Raw genomic sequence first — 14,094 nt, forward strand, 5'->3', positions numbered from 1 at the left:
AAAGTCTTAACAACAAGCAGATCCTTCTTACTAGCGACATGAAACGATGATAATAAGGACGTGTCAGTTACCTTCCCCAATACCGCTTTGTTCAAAGGAGGCTGAAGAAACTGTAAACGAATGTCAGCATTAGCCAAGCATCCTCACAGAACCAGAACCTTTTCTCTCCGTCACGTGCGCCCGTATCTAATCCATTGCTGCGTTGCGTCATCTGCGGCCAACTGAATTGACCTTGGTGTAGCCCTACCGCCCCTCCCTCCCCCCCCCCCCCCCCCATTCCCTCTGTTGGCACTGACGTGCGCGACTTAGGCCCTCCCACTACAGACGAACGTCACGCACGCTGTGAGTCTCTTGTCCGCACACTCGCTGCGGAGGTTAGTATTAATTTACTGTTTTTAGTAAGTGGTGATGTGCTTCTTGGGAGAGGGTCTTTTGAGCAACATCACTCTTATTTAATGTGCAAAGGATAAAGTTAGAATAAAGACCATTTTATTTTTCCAAGTTGGATCTTGTGAAATCCGCGGCCGATAGCCGTGAATGACACAACCAGCCACAAATACCATTTAAATCTTTTATTTCAGTGCCATTACCGGTTTCAGGCCAAGATACCTATCTTAAAATGCTAATATTTTTCTTTACATAGCTGTTTTGATCAACAGCACGTCGTCTGTTCCACACTGCACAATCATATTTGAGTATTTTATCAGTTGTTTCCATAGAACTTCGCATGGACGACAACAAAATAAATCGCCATCATAAGTGCGCTTTAGCGTATTTTTATGAATAAAACAACTGATAAAGTGGCACTAAATATTGAAATATTCTTGTGCAGTGTGGAGCGTACGACACACTGTTGCCGGCCAGAGTGGCCGAGCGGTTCTAGGCGCTACAGTCTGGAGCCGTGCGACCGCTACGGTCGCAGGTTCGAATCCTGCCTCGGGCATGGATGTGTGTGATGTCCTTAGGTTAGTTAGGTTTAAGTAGTTCTATGTTCTGGGGGACTGATGACCTCATAGTGCTCAGAGTCATCTGAACCATTTTGACACGCTGTTGACCAAAACATGTATGGTATGTAACGAAAAATATTAGCCATCCGAAAATGAGCATGGTAGGCCGAAAATGATTATCGCACTAAAAAAATCATTTAAAAAGTATTTGCGGCTGGTTGCGCAGTTCACCAACAAGGACCAGTTTTAGGTCGAAAGTGACATGTGTTGTGATAATTCACATTTTTTTTTCTTTTTCCCTCCTAACTGGTTTAATGCGCAATGTCCTCTCCTGCACTACCCTTTGGATCTCGGAGCAGCACTACCAAGCAACCAGCGTCTCAATTATTTGTTGAATGTATTCCAGTCTCTTGCCTTCCCCAATAGTAGCTTTTTCCCTTCTAGCGATCGCTCTACTCGCAAAGAAATTAATTCCCTGATGTCTTAAAGTGAGTCCTATAAAGGTCCCCATTATTCTTGTCAGAATTTTTCATGTATTCCATTCCTTACCGAATTTGCGGGGAGCCCCGTCATTTCTTATCTAACGAATTAGCTAAATTTTCAGTCCTCTTAAGTAGCACCACATCTATAAGGCTTCATCCATGATTCACTTCCATACAGTGCTGGACTCCAAGCGTACATTCTCAAGAATCTCTTCCTCATATTAAGGCCTATGTTTGATAACAGTAAATACTCTCTTTGCTTATTCTAGTCTGCTTTTTATGCCCTCCTGTTTTCGTACTCCATGTGTTATTTTGCTTCTAAGGAAGCACAATTCCTTCTCTTCGTCTTCTAAGTATCCCCAATTTTTATGTTAAGTTTATCGCTTGTCTCATTGATGGTACGCCTCATTACTTCCGTCTTTCTTTGGTTTGCTTACAGTCCATTTTCTGTACACACTAACAGTTCATACCACTCAAGAAATACTGTAATTCTGCGTCACTTTTACTTGGAGCTCATACAGTTGTCTACCTACACTGATTTCACAGTGCAGTTCATCGTTAGTGAGAGTCTAATTAGGCAATATGAGCACGTCTAAAAGGAGCAGGATGATGCACGCAGTGAATACAATGTAGAACGATATTAAATAAGGCGTGATACGAACTCATATGTAGGTGTAACATTTATTATAGCCATTGCCTAAAATTAACTACATATCGCAGAAACAAATTCGTAGCATTACGTCAGTTAGTAATGCCTGGAAACTTTCCTATGTCAGCAAGACTTTGAGGCAATAGTATAATCAACACGGGCTACAGATCCGAAACATTTATGTAATACCGGACTGCAGACAGCGCTACAGGGTGACATACAGCAATGCCAAGATAACTTCAGAACAAGATGACAAGCAAAAGTAACTATTTTGTACAACCCCAATCCTGTAACGATCTCCACCACCATACCCGATTTTGGGCGTTACTGGCGACATAGAAATATGATATTCTGAGTGAATAGGTGAGTAAGTGAAATACAGAGAGGCTCACTTCAAATTGCTTGCCAAGTGAAGGTTTTTCTGACTTGTCTAGTCAATTCAGTTTGTGTGTATTTTCCTTATCTCACTTCATTTGTATAAATTAATCGAGTCACTGTAAAGCATTTTCTTAACCATGAAACTATGCAATCAGTGCACGACGAAATTAGTGTGTGTGACAATCCAACGACGCGCTTGGATTGCGTGCGACGTGAATTCTCCTCTGGCAGCTAGGCGTAGGAACTCAGGTGAACATCAAGAGCTACGGCATATCAAAAGTCGTGGTTTGAGTAGGTTTAACAACTAAAGTCGGTACAAAGATACAACGTACTAAAGATATGAATGAGCTGAACGTATTTAGTAGAGGAACTGGTCTACGTTTTAAAATTAAAATAACACTGAAACACATTAATAATATAAATAATTAATAATATAAACAATAACTTTCGAATGCTTCATGTTATGCTTGCAAACAAAATTTCATTTGAAGGAAAAGATGAAATACGATATATTAATGCAACCAATCACTATATTACAACACATTAGTTCACAGCACAGCATAGAAAACAGTACCAAAGTAATACGTAGTTAACTATGACGTCATTAGAAACAGCAGCGCAGATAAAATTACAATTGCAGCGGAATGAGTTTAAGTACGAAACATAAAAAACAGAATTACATTGTATACTATAAAAAAAACTTCGATTTAAGACGTCTCATTACCCGTTAGCTAATAAATACAGTATTCGTCGTTCTTTTTTTTAAAAAAAAAAAGAGGAGTCTGGTACAAGGACGATTGAAAATTGTGTATCATTTTGCCAAATTCTATTCTACAAATGATAAGATAATGTCACGTGGTTGAAGTTTGCGAATGGACAGCAATGTTTGGTGTCCTCGTCAATCATAAATGTTGTAGTAAAATGATTTTTGTTCTTAGTCTCTGTTCTTCTTGTAGATTGTTCCTTATTCTTGCTGCAAACAGATGCAGAAAGTTCCAGGTCATGTCACTTCGCTGAGGCGTCTACATCGGCGTCTCTGTCACCACTTGTCTCTCAGCCTTTCAGGCGATGTATTGCTTCAGCCTAGAGAAGTGAGCTGCTCAAATCCCTTTGGGCGTTATTTGGCAACAGCTGACCGCACACCCCTTTGTTTGCAAATCCCATTGTCCCACTCGTGTCAAAGTTCGGCCACCTCCGTGGAGCTTTAGGAGCTAATTCTCAACACTGCTTCTCACTTAAGAGCCATATTAATGTTGTCCCTAGAATTCAGTAACCTTGGTGGCCGATGATTAATTGTGGAAAGGAGTGTCTTCATTGTGGGCTGTGATATACACTAGGCACCGAAGAAAACGCAGTGGAGATTTGAGGGGGAAAAGAAGAGACATTTACATTTATGCCTTTATATTAGTCGTGAAGAATTTAATACTCCATTATATTGTTAGGAGTGAGTTACTTCATCATGTTTTTAATAAAATTTTGTGAAAGTAAACTTACGTGTTTTGTATGGATTTTATGGATCTTCATCATAAACCTTGTGTGGTAGAGAAAAGGTCAACGACCGTGTCGTGATGGGTACACTGGTTCTTGTCAAATCACCAAAGCTAAGTAGTGTCGGGCACGATTTGCATTTGTATGGGTGGCATATCGGCCGCCACGCGCTCATGACCTACCGGCCTGCACTCAGCCTCGCAATGCCAGTTGAGGATCTACTTTACCGATCAATAGTAGCTCCACGTCACGCAAACTGAGAATGGCTGGGAGAGCGTTATGTTGACCCCACACCTCTCCATATCCACCAGTCAGTAGAAGATGACACGGCGGTCGGTCGGTACTGTTCGGCTTCCCGAGGCCTTCACGGATAGATTCCACTTCAGACAGCGGGAAACCCTTAGCATTTCTGAATATGGTAAGAAGGGCATTCAATAAGTGATGAAACACATCTTTTTCTTGGCCAAGTCCGGTTGAAGAAAGTGCGCAATTTCTAGTGCAACGTCGTGGAATACTACCCCTAAGTTCCATAGGTTGTGATGCTATACGTAGCCTTCAAAACGTCTCTGAAACGAAGGTTCGTTTCAAACAGAGAGCTGCCTTGAGATCCTTTTGACGGAAAACCGGAGCACGACTAGGCGCTTGCAGAATGTCTGTGGTGTCCTGGCAGAGAACAAAAGCACGATGAGTCGTTGGGCGAGGTGTCTTTCATCATCGCAACAAGGTCGTGCAAACCTTTCCACTCTGCCGCCTGCCGCACACAGCTGCGACTCCTGCAGTGTTGGAACGTGCGAACACTCTCATTCGAGGTGACAGACAGATCACAATTGAACACCTCTCCGCTAAACTGGACGTCTGTGTTGGTAGTGCTGACACACTCGTCCACCTGCTGGGGTACTGAATGCCCACTGGGTTCCTCACTGGCTAACAGAGGACCATAAAGAACAGCGAAGGACCGTCTGTCTGGCCCAATGGAGGACGCCTTCAGCGAGAGGCAGTGCGTGGACGATGGGAGGTCATTGACGCAGCAAGACTCTGGCTCCGACGTTGACCAGTTGAGTGGTACCTTGTGAGCGTGCAGGCCCTCCCAGTAAGGTGGCCTAAGGATTATGGTGATAAACAGGATTTGTAGCAAAAACAGTAGAGCAATAATACGGTGTTTGCAATCCTAGGTAAAATCAACCTGCTTTCAGAACAAAATCTGATTCCATTACTTATTGAACACCGCCAATAATCACCTAAGATGATTAAGAAAAAGTGCCTAGTATACATTTACAGACCTGTGCACTCAGTTCAATGCCCATGGGTTATTACAGCGTACCTAAGATAGCGCAAGTATAGGGTTTCCGACATTAACAGCGTGTAGGGCGGATCTTGAATATCTCAGAGACGATGACCACAAGTGTTTGACGAAAGGACATCACCTTACCTCCTCCACTGAACTGTACGGGGCGAGTGACGGTCCACTGTGGGTGAGAAAGCAGCCGGTTTCAGTGTGTGGTATAAGGAACCAGTTTCTACCAGGACTGTACGGCGCTTGGCTTCGGCAGCCAACGACTGCCTCATGTCCATCTGAGGGCACCTCAAGACTGAGCTGTGTGGGCTATTGGGCATTGTCTTTGGACCATCGTACAATGGCAGTGTTTAGCTTGAGCCAATGAATCCTGCTTTTAGAGGTACTGAGCTGAGAGGCACTTGAGAATATGGTGCATACCCTATGATGCAGTGGGTGTTGAGTGTCAACAAGGTCTTTTCCAGGCAGGAGGTTGCTTAGTTATGGTCTGAGTTGTGCTCACCATGTCTGAGCTTGACCCTACTGAGCGTTTTCGGGGACCATTGACAGTTACATCCTATGTGGACAATCCTGTAGACCCGTTGCATCCCTTTCTTGGATGAGAGCATCCCAATGAACAGACCATGTTTCAAGAGGAAAATTCGACATGCCTCTGGTGTTTTTGTGCATGTAGGTGGCTTGGTGAACACTCCAATCAGTTTGATATTTGCTACCTAGGTCACTCGATCTTAACCCAGTCAACCCTTCACGACCGTACTGTGGATGACCATGTATGTTCCATGAATAGAAAATTAAATACACAAGAATAATTTGAATGGTATAACAACAGGTGTGGAACAATATATCTCCATTAAGTTTCCAACACTTCTTAGAATCCCTGCCTCAATGTGTTACTGCAGTTTTGAGGGCTCCTGGATGAGCGTCGTGACGTCTCACCCAGCAGCTTTCCTATACCTTTAGCTACTCAGCGTTCAATGAAGGAGAAAACATTAGATCAGTTGTAGTACGTATTTCATTCTCAGACCTAACCCATGTCAGGATCGTCTCTCACAGCTGATAGAGGAGAAGCTTGCCAAGTGTGTGATGTGACCCATGTTATCTGTGGACAACTAGGAAGTGAACCATCGTCAGCTAATGTCGGATCTCCGTCACGAAACTGCCTGGGGACGAGGAACTGAGCACACGGTGGGCCGGAGTGCGTTGGGTAGCGGCCAGCCTATGTATTAGAATCACGCAGGTGTGACCACAGAACCGCCAGCGCAGAGACGAGCTCTGGGCATCGAGTGCAGGCTGTTCGCCACTTGTGGCTGCCACGTATGGAGTACACCGCCGAGACGGGCGCTGCGGAGTTAAGAAAACGAGTGCAGTTTGTCTGCCAGCCACCATCGCGCTGCCTTGTATGGAGTATGGCACCCATGTGGGGGCTATGCTTACCGTGTTCCTAAAATTGTGGATGCGGGAGTGACAGGATCATATTATCATGGTGCTACGCGGTGGCTGAAGCTTTAGTTTAAGAGAATAGTCAGGAAGAATCAATACGCAAAGAAGTGTGATACGGAAGCACTATGGAATGAAGAAGTACTGTTGATGTTCTGCACGGGTATAGATACTGCGATAGCCGGCTGCTGTGGCCGGGTGGTTCTAGGCACTTTAGTCCGAAGCCGCGCTGCTGCTACGGTCGCAGGTTCGAATCCTGCCTCGGGGATGGATGTGTGTGATGTACTTAGGTTAGTTAGGTTTAATTAGTTTTACGTCTAGGGCACTGATGACCTCAGATGTTAAGTCCCATAGTGCTTAGAGCCATTTCAACCATTTAGATACTGTGGTAAGGAGTATCTCAGTAGACAGTTCAGCTGAAAAGGAAAAGGCATCTCTGAAACGGGCAGTCACAGAAGTTGGAAAGAAAACGTAGCTGCACAGAAGATATCTACGAAGAAACCATGGTAACACAAGAAATGCTTCAGTTGACCGATGAAAGAAGAAAGTACAAAAATACTTAGGGAAATTCAGGAATACAGAAATACAAGTCGCTTAGCAATGAAATAAAAAGGAAGTGGAGGGAAGATATGGCGAAATGACTCCATGAAAAATGTGAAGAAAACGAAAAAGAAATCGACTGACTCAGCACACAGAAAAGTCAAAACAGCCTTCGGTGGTATTACAAACAAGGGGTCGTAACAATAAGAGTGCAACGGGAATTCCACTGTTAAAAGCAGAGGAGAGAGTTGATTTGTGAAAAGAGTACATTGAAAGCGTCTATGAAGGGAAAGACTTGTCTGAAGTGATTGAAGAAGAAACGGAAGTCGAGATGGAAGAGATGGTTGATCCAGTATTAAACACAGAAACTGAAAGAGCATTGGAAGACTTAAGATCAAATAACGCAGAAGAAATAGATAATATTCCATCTGAATTCCTGAAGTCACTGGGGGAGGTAGCAACAAAACGAGTGTTCACAGTGGTGTGTAGAATGTTTGACTCTGGTGATATACCATCTGACTTTCAAAATACATCATTCAAAAATTTCCTAAGAATGCTAGAGCCAACAAGTGCGAGAATTATCCCACAATTACCTTAACAGGTCATACACCCAAGATACTGACAAGTTTAATATACAGAAGAATGGGAAAAAATTAAGGATCTGTTAGATGGCTATCAGTTTGGCTTAGGAAAAGTGAAGAGGAATTACCGGATCTGCTGAATGGAATTAACTGTCTAATGAGTAAAGAATATGGACTGAGAGTAAATCGAAGAAAGACGAAAGTAATGAAAATGAGCAGAAATGAGAACAACGAGAAACTGGATGTTAGGACTGATGGTCACGAAGTAGATGATGTTAAGCAAATCTACTACTTAGGCAGCAAAATACCTAATGACGGTCGCTGCAATGAGAACATCAAAAGCAAACTAGCACTGACAAAGAGGGCGTTCCTGACCAAGAGAAGCCTACTATCACCAAACATAGGCCTTAACTTGAGGAAGAATTCTTAGAGTCTGTGCGTTTGGAGCACAGCATCGTACGGTAGTGAAACATAGACTGTGGGAAAACTGGGGCAGAAGAGAATCAAAGCATTTGAGAAATGATTCTACAGAAGAATTTTGAAAATTAGGCGGACTGATGAAGTAAGGAATGTGGAGGTCGTCCGCAAAAAGGAAAGGAATTATGGAAAATACTGACAAGAAGAAGACATCTGTGAAGACATTAAGGAATTACTCTCGCGGGACTGCAGGGAGTTGTAGTGAGCAAAAACTGTAAAGGAAGGCAGACATAGAAATACATCCAGCAGTGAATCGAGGACGTAAGTTCTACTCTGAGACGGAGAGGTTGGCTCAGGAGAGGAACTTGTGGCGGGTCGCATTGGACCAGTCAGAAGACTGATGTCACCTGACTCAAGTCACTGTCTGCTCGTTCACAGTGCTTCACCGTGGGTTCTGTTACGGTAGGGCCTACTTACCGTGTTTTGCTCCTTACTGTCGTGGGGTGGTGCAGCAGTGTGACTGGTGTAAAACTCTCTTCCTTAGCGTTTGTATGATGTTGTTCCTTAGACATTATCGTTGATTGTTAGTTGGGTGACATCGCTGGTCATATATTGTGGTTGATCATGTGCATGACCGACCTTGTTTTGCCTGTCATTCTGATTGATTCTGTACATGGGCGACATTATTTTGCCTGTCATTGTGTTTCGTTTTTAGTTGTGTCTGTTAGATATGTTTGTATAATTTGGTGGGTTGAGTTAACGTTGCCTCTTCATGTGAGTTGTGTTTTTGTGAAACCGTGTATGTGAGCACTCTAGTGTATAGTATAAGTGAAGGGCTTGTTTTGCAATGTCAAGCTTACTTCTCGTTCGTCTCTCGTTTTAAAATTAGTTTTAAGTTTGGCTTGTTTTTTGTTTACATGACTCTACCGTAGGTATTTTAAGTGATTTTTTTTTTTTTTTGAGAAATTAAATTTGGAGCTTGCCCTCATTAGATTGCCCTTAAATGTTTACTGTAATGGTAGCACAGAGATCACCTTGTTAGAATTGATGGTTCGAAATACGTGAAGCTAGTGACTTCAGATTTTCGGCACTTAATTCTGTAATGTTTAGTGTTCCAGTTGCGTCAAGGCTATGTGAACACTTCAATGTGTGCCAATATAATTGTTTATTTCGAGAGTTTTGTGTCAAACATTTATTTTTAAGGACATTTCTAACTACTTGTAGCTGTCTTTCGTGATTCTTAAGGGCAAAGTGCTACCTGTTGCGAGGTTGCTGTTACCGTATCTTTCGATATTTGTCCTAAAATTCTTTATTATGAAAATGTCATCAGGATATGTTTTTATTGTCACTCCCGCATTATGATCACCTATAGTGAAATTGCTCTTACAATGAAGTGCAATGTTCAGATTCCGTTTTTGATGATGAATTAAGGATATGTCCAGTAAAACCATCACACTCCACTCCCACCACCCACGCTTCTGCCGTATTAGTATCTATCGTGTAACAAATGATTTCGTAGCAGATTTTTATAAAGAAAACATCCCCTGTTAATTTCCTTTGTAGTTCACAGGGTGCAGTCAAATTAAACAAAAATCCCCCCCTAAGATGGACCTTTTAGAAAATAAGCTAAAAACTGGCATAAACGCTCAGGATGATGTCCAGATCAAAATCCCAATGATCCCCAAAAATATACTTTACCTAAAGTCCACCATCTTGAATTTTTTTCATTTTAACCTGTGTAACTGATGAAGTGTGCAATTGGCTTCATTTTTGCGCCCAATTCCCGAGTAGTTGAAAGAGAAAGCATTACCTGTTTTACGGGAAATGATTATCACGTTTTCATTGAAGCGTGATACAAACGAAACGAAAGAATGAGAATCGTCGAAACAGCGGCAACAGTTTTCCGTGAGGACATTCGCTCCCAAGTTAACGAGCGTTTCACCTATCCAGCGGTAGAACTAATTTCATCTGTAAATGCAGAACTGATGCCGCCGACCCTTCAGAGTTCCCTGAGAGTTGTTCTTGAAACTTGGAAACCATTGGAAGAAAGCACTGTTACGAAAAGAAATACCACAACCGTCACTAGTTCGATAGTTGCTGCTGCCCGCCCTCGTTCGTTCATTTCTCGATTGCAATTTGGACTATGGATAATTCTTCATAGACGCTGTGGCTCGAAGCTCTTGCCTGATGTGCTATCAGAAGTTGGTGTACGCTCGTTGCAGTCTCAAACAAGTTTTGAGACCTCCTATGCGCAGCACGGTCAACCCAAAGTGAAAGAATATATCACATCCAGAGGGCATTTGATGGTCACAGTTCCTTTAACGTTAAGGGAGGCATTTGCTGCATCACGCCTGCAAGGGCTGTTCAAGCAAGCGATCCGTTCCCAAGAAGCAACAAGCCACCTTCGACAGCAGAGTTAGAGCGTCTCAAGTTCACTCGATCTGTTATCGGTGCTTACACTGTTAATAAAATATCAACATTTCGATATTTTGTCCAGGATATGTCGATGTATATCGGCTATATCATTTCAGCACTATACGTATCGATATATCAATATCTAAATGCAACATCGAGGACCGATATTTTTATTTTTTTATATTTTTTTCGAAATTTTCGATAAATATATAAATTGTAGTAGAACATAATTTTACTTTCACCGGGTGAAGGACTCTTACTAGTTTTTGAGCTTTCATCACGTCTAGTCTTTCTGATTGCGTGAAGCAAAGATAGGTGGCAGAATAAGGAATCCGATTGGAATGGGGCGTGGTGGTGCGAATGGTATAACAAAGAGTTGTGACGTGAAGAAATACCATATCAGACGCTTGGAAAAGCTATTTTTATCGTAGCTAGTGTACTACTTCTTCACGTCGGTATTCTTCAAAAACAGTTGCTGAAAATTATGTACAGAAGTCTAAATGACAAGACTGCTCTTTGCCATGGTTGGAGACGTGTCAGGAAAAACTCTGGCGTAATCAGCGCTCAGCGCTACCAGCAGAAAGAGCAACGTTTAACTTCACCACGCAGTTTTGACACAACTGCTAGGTCGCTGACTTTTGCAGAAATAATAAAAAAAACAGGTATGTTGACATGAACTATATAGGAGAAATCCGACATGTGACGAAACCGAACGACGGACCCATCGAACATCTTTTATTGTGCCACTTACGTGCAATAACCATTGTTAGCAAAGTGGTTATCGCGAAGGGTGAACGTGCCTAGTTTTCCTTTCAACTCTTGCTCTAAGGAGGATAAACAGGCTGCTAGCTTGTTAATGTACAGAATATCTAATAATGAATCAATACTTAAAAATACAGCACTAAAACAGGTAATATATTTATGTGGAGCTAATATTTTTACAGGCCGGAACGTCAATATGTTTGCCGTCGAAATGTCGACATTAATTTTCAATTTATCGATTACCGATTGTACTAATTCTTAAAATATCGATGTATCGGATTTCCGATATTTGTAAAATATCAGCAGCCCTCACCTGGCCCTGACCTCAGTCTCGGAACTGCACACATTGCTGTGCACGACGTCAGCTCCACAATTCCAGCACCCATAACAAAATCTCGTCTCGTTAACATCCTGTGGATGTGGCGGTGCCAGCCTCATAACACGCCATGATGTGACTGGAATGGATTAACAGACGCAGTTGTTAATACCGGTTAATATATGTGCAAAAAGTCTGAAGTTCATCCATTGCCATTCATCAGTCTAGCTCCTTCCAACCCTACCACCGCTCATCCCCGTGTTCTTTCTGTCTTCGAGATGTGGAAAGGTAGAAAGCACTCATCATGTGTGGTGACGTTCGATCAACACTGTTTCTTGGACATTGTTTTTTTCAGCTGGGGAAGACAGACAGCCCATTTTCTTGTGTTTCGCGTCACGGTGGGTTTCACAGGCTCAGGTCGTTCTTGGGAAGCGTTGGGACAATCGTCAGGAAGCGGAATGGAGGGTCTCTTAGACATATTTAGTGATTCGTGGAACGTATATCGGAAAGATGGAGGCCATAGCAGTGGGAGTGTTCACTGCAGTTGACAAAAATACTGTCTCTGTTGAGGTCGAATATGAGTGTGACAGTGAAGTCACGTGATCGCGTGTAACAGGTCTGGGTGCAACCAAGTTAATTGTTGGATGTTTTTCCGGGCACCCGATTCTGCTGTGATAGTTCAAGAGACATTCAAAGAAAATCTAAGGTCAATAATACGTAAATACACAGATCATGCAGTACTGGTTGGAGACGACTTTAGCCTCCCGAGTACAGACTGGGATGTCCATGGATTCGTTGGCGGGGGGGGGGGGGGGGGGGGGGGGTTACAGACACTGTCATGCGAAATAGTTTAGGACACGTTTTCTGAAAACTGTCTTGATCAGCAGCTAGCTTGGCAGCCCCCACGCAGTGGCAATATCTTAGACCTTGTAGCTACAAATACGCCGCACCTTATCGACAATGTCAGTACAGAAACGGGGATTAGCTATCATGATGTCATCTCCCCGTATGGGTGGCACAGTAATAAGCACATCTGGCGTAGAGGAACAACTGAAAAACTTCAAAGCAAGTAAATCAGCACGTCCGGATGGAATCCCAGTTCGCTATTACAAAGCGTACTCTACGAGATTGACCCGTTAGCTGTCTTGCATCTCTCGTCCAGCACAAAGTCCCTAGCAACTGGAAAAATTGCATGTTTCTCCAGTATATAAGAAAGCTAAAAAAGAACGGATCCGAAAAATTTAAGACCAATATCCCTAACTTCTGTTGCTGCAGAATCCTTGGACATGTTCTCAGTTCGAATACAATAAACTTTCTTGAGAAGGAGAAGCGTATGTTCACGAATCATCGTGGGTATAGACAACACCGTTCGTGCGAAACTCACCTTGTCCTAATCTCACATGACATACGGAGAACTATGGATGAAGAGCAACAAATGGTTCAAATGGCTCTGAGCACTATGGTACTCAACTTCTGAAGTCATCAGCCCCCTAGAATTTAGAACTACTTAAACCTAAATCACCTAAGGAAACCACACAAAGCCATACCCGTGGCAGGATTCGAACCTGCGACCGTAGAGGTGGCGCAGTTCCAGAGTGTAGCGCCTAGAACCGCTCGGCCACTCCGGCCAGCGAAGAGCAACAGGTAGCTTGTATATTTCTAGTTCCGAAAGGCATTTGACACGGTGCCACGTTGCAGGCTCATAACGAAGGTTCACAGATATGTGAGTAGCTCGAAGACTTCTTAATAATAGCATCCAGTATGTTGTTCGCTACGGCGAGGGTAGCGTTAGGAGTGTCTCAGGGAAGTGTGACAGGACCGCTGTTGTTCCCTATATGATTTGGCTGACAGGGTGATCAGCAATCTGCAGATGGTTGCTAATGATGTCGTGGTGTACGGCAAAGTGTCGAAGTTGAGTGACAGTAGATAAACATAAGACGACTTAGACAAAATTTCCAGTTGGTGTGATGAATGGCAGCTAGCCCTAAATGTGGAAAAATGTAAGTTAATGCAGATAAGTAGGAAAATCAAACCTGCAATGTTGGGATACAGTATTACTAGTGTCCTAGTAGACACAGTCAAGTCGCTTAAACATCTGGGCATAACGATGCGAAACGATGTGAGGTGGAACAGGGAAGTCAAATGGTCGACTTCGATTTATTGGGAGAATTTTGGGAAAGAGTAGTTCGCCTGTAAAGGAAACCGAATATAGGACGCTGGTGCAACCTTTTCCTGAGTACTGCTCGAGTGCTTGGGATCCGTACCAGGTCGGATTGAGGGAAGGCATCGAAACTGTTCAGAGGCGGGCTGCTAGATTTGTTAACGGTCTGTTAGAACAACCGGTAAGTGTTACGGACTTGCTTCGTGAACTCAAATGGGAATCCACGG

General features: G+C 43.1%; 1 pseudogene; it reads left to right on the forward strand.

Annotated features, from left to right (window-relative positions):
* The first annotated feature begins 321 nt into the window (after positions 1-321).
* The window catches only part of LOC126336107 (cytochrome P450 9e2-like), a 107,520-nt pseudogene continuing 93,747 nt past the window's right edge, over positions 322-14,094 (forward strand).

This window comes from Schistocerca gregaria, chromosome 2 (assembly GCF_023897955.1).
Source record: "Schistocerca gregaria isolate iqSchGreg1 chromosome 2, iqSchGreg1.2, whole genome shotgun sequence".
NCBI classification, from domain to species: domain Eukaryota; kingdom Metazoa; phylum Arthropoda; class Insecta; order Orthoptera; family Acrididae; genus Schistocerca; species Schistocerca gregaria.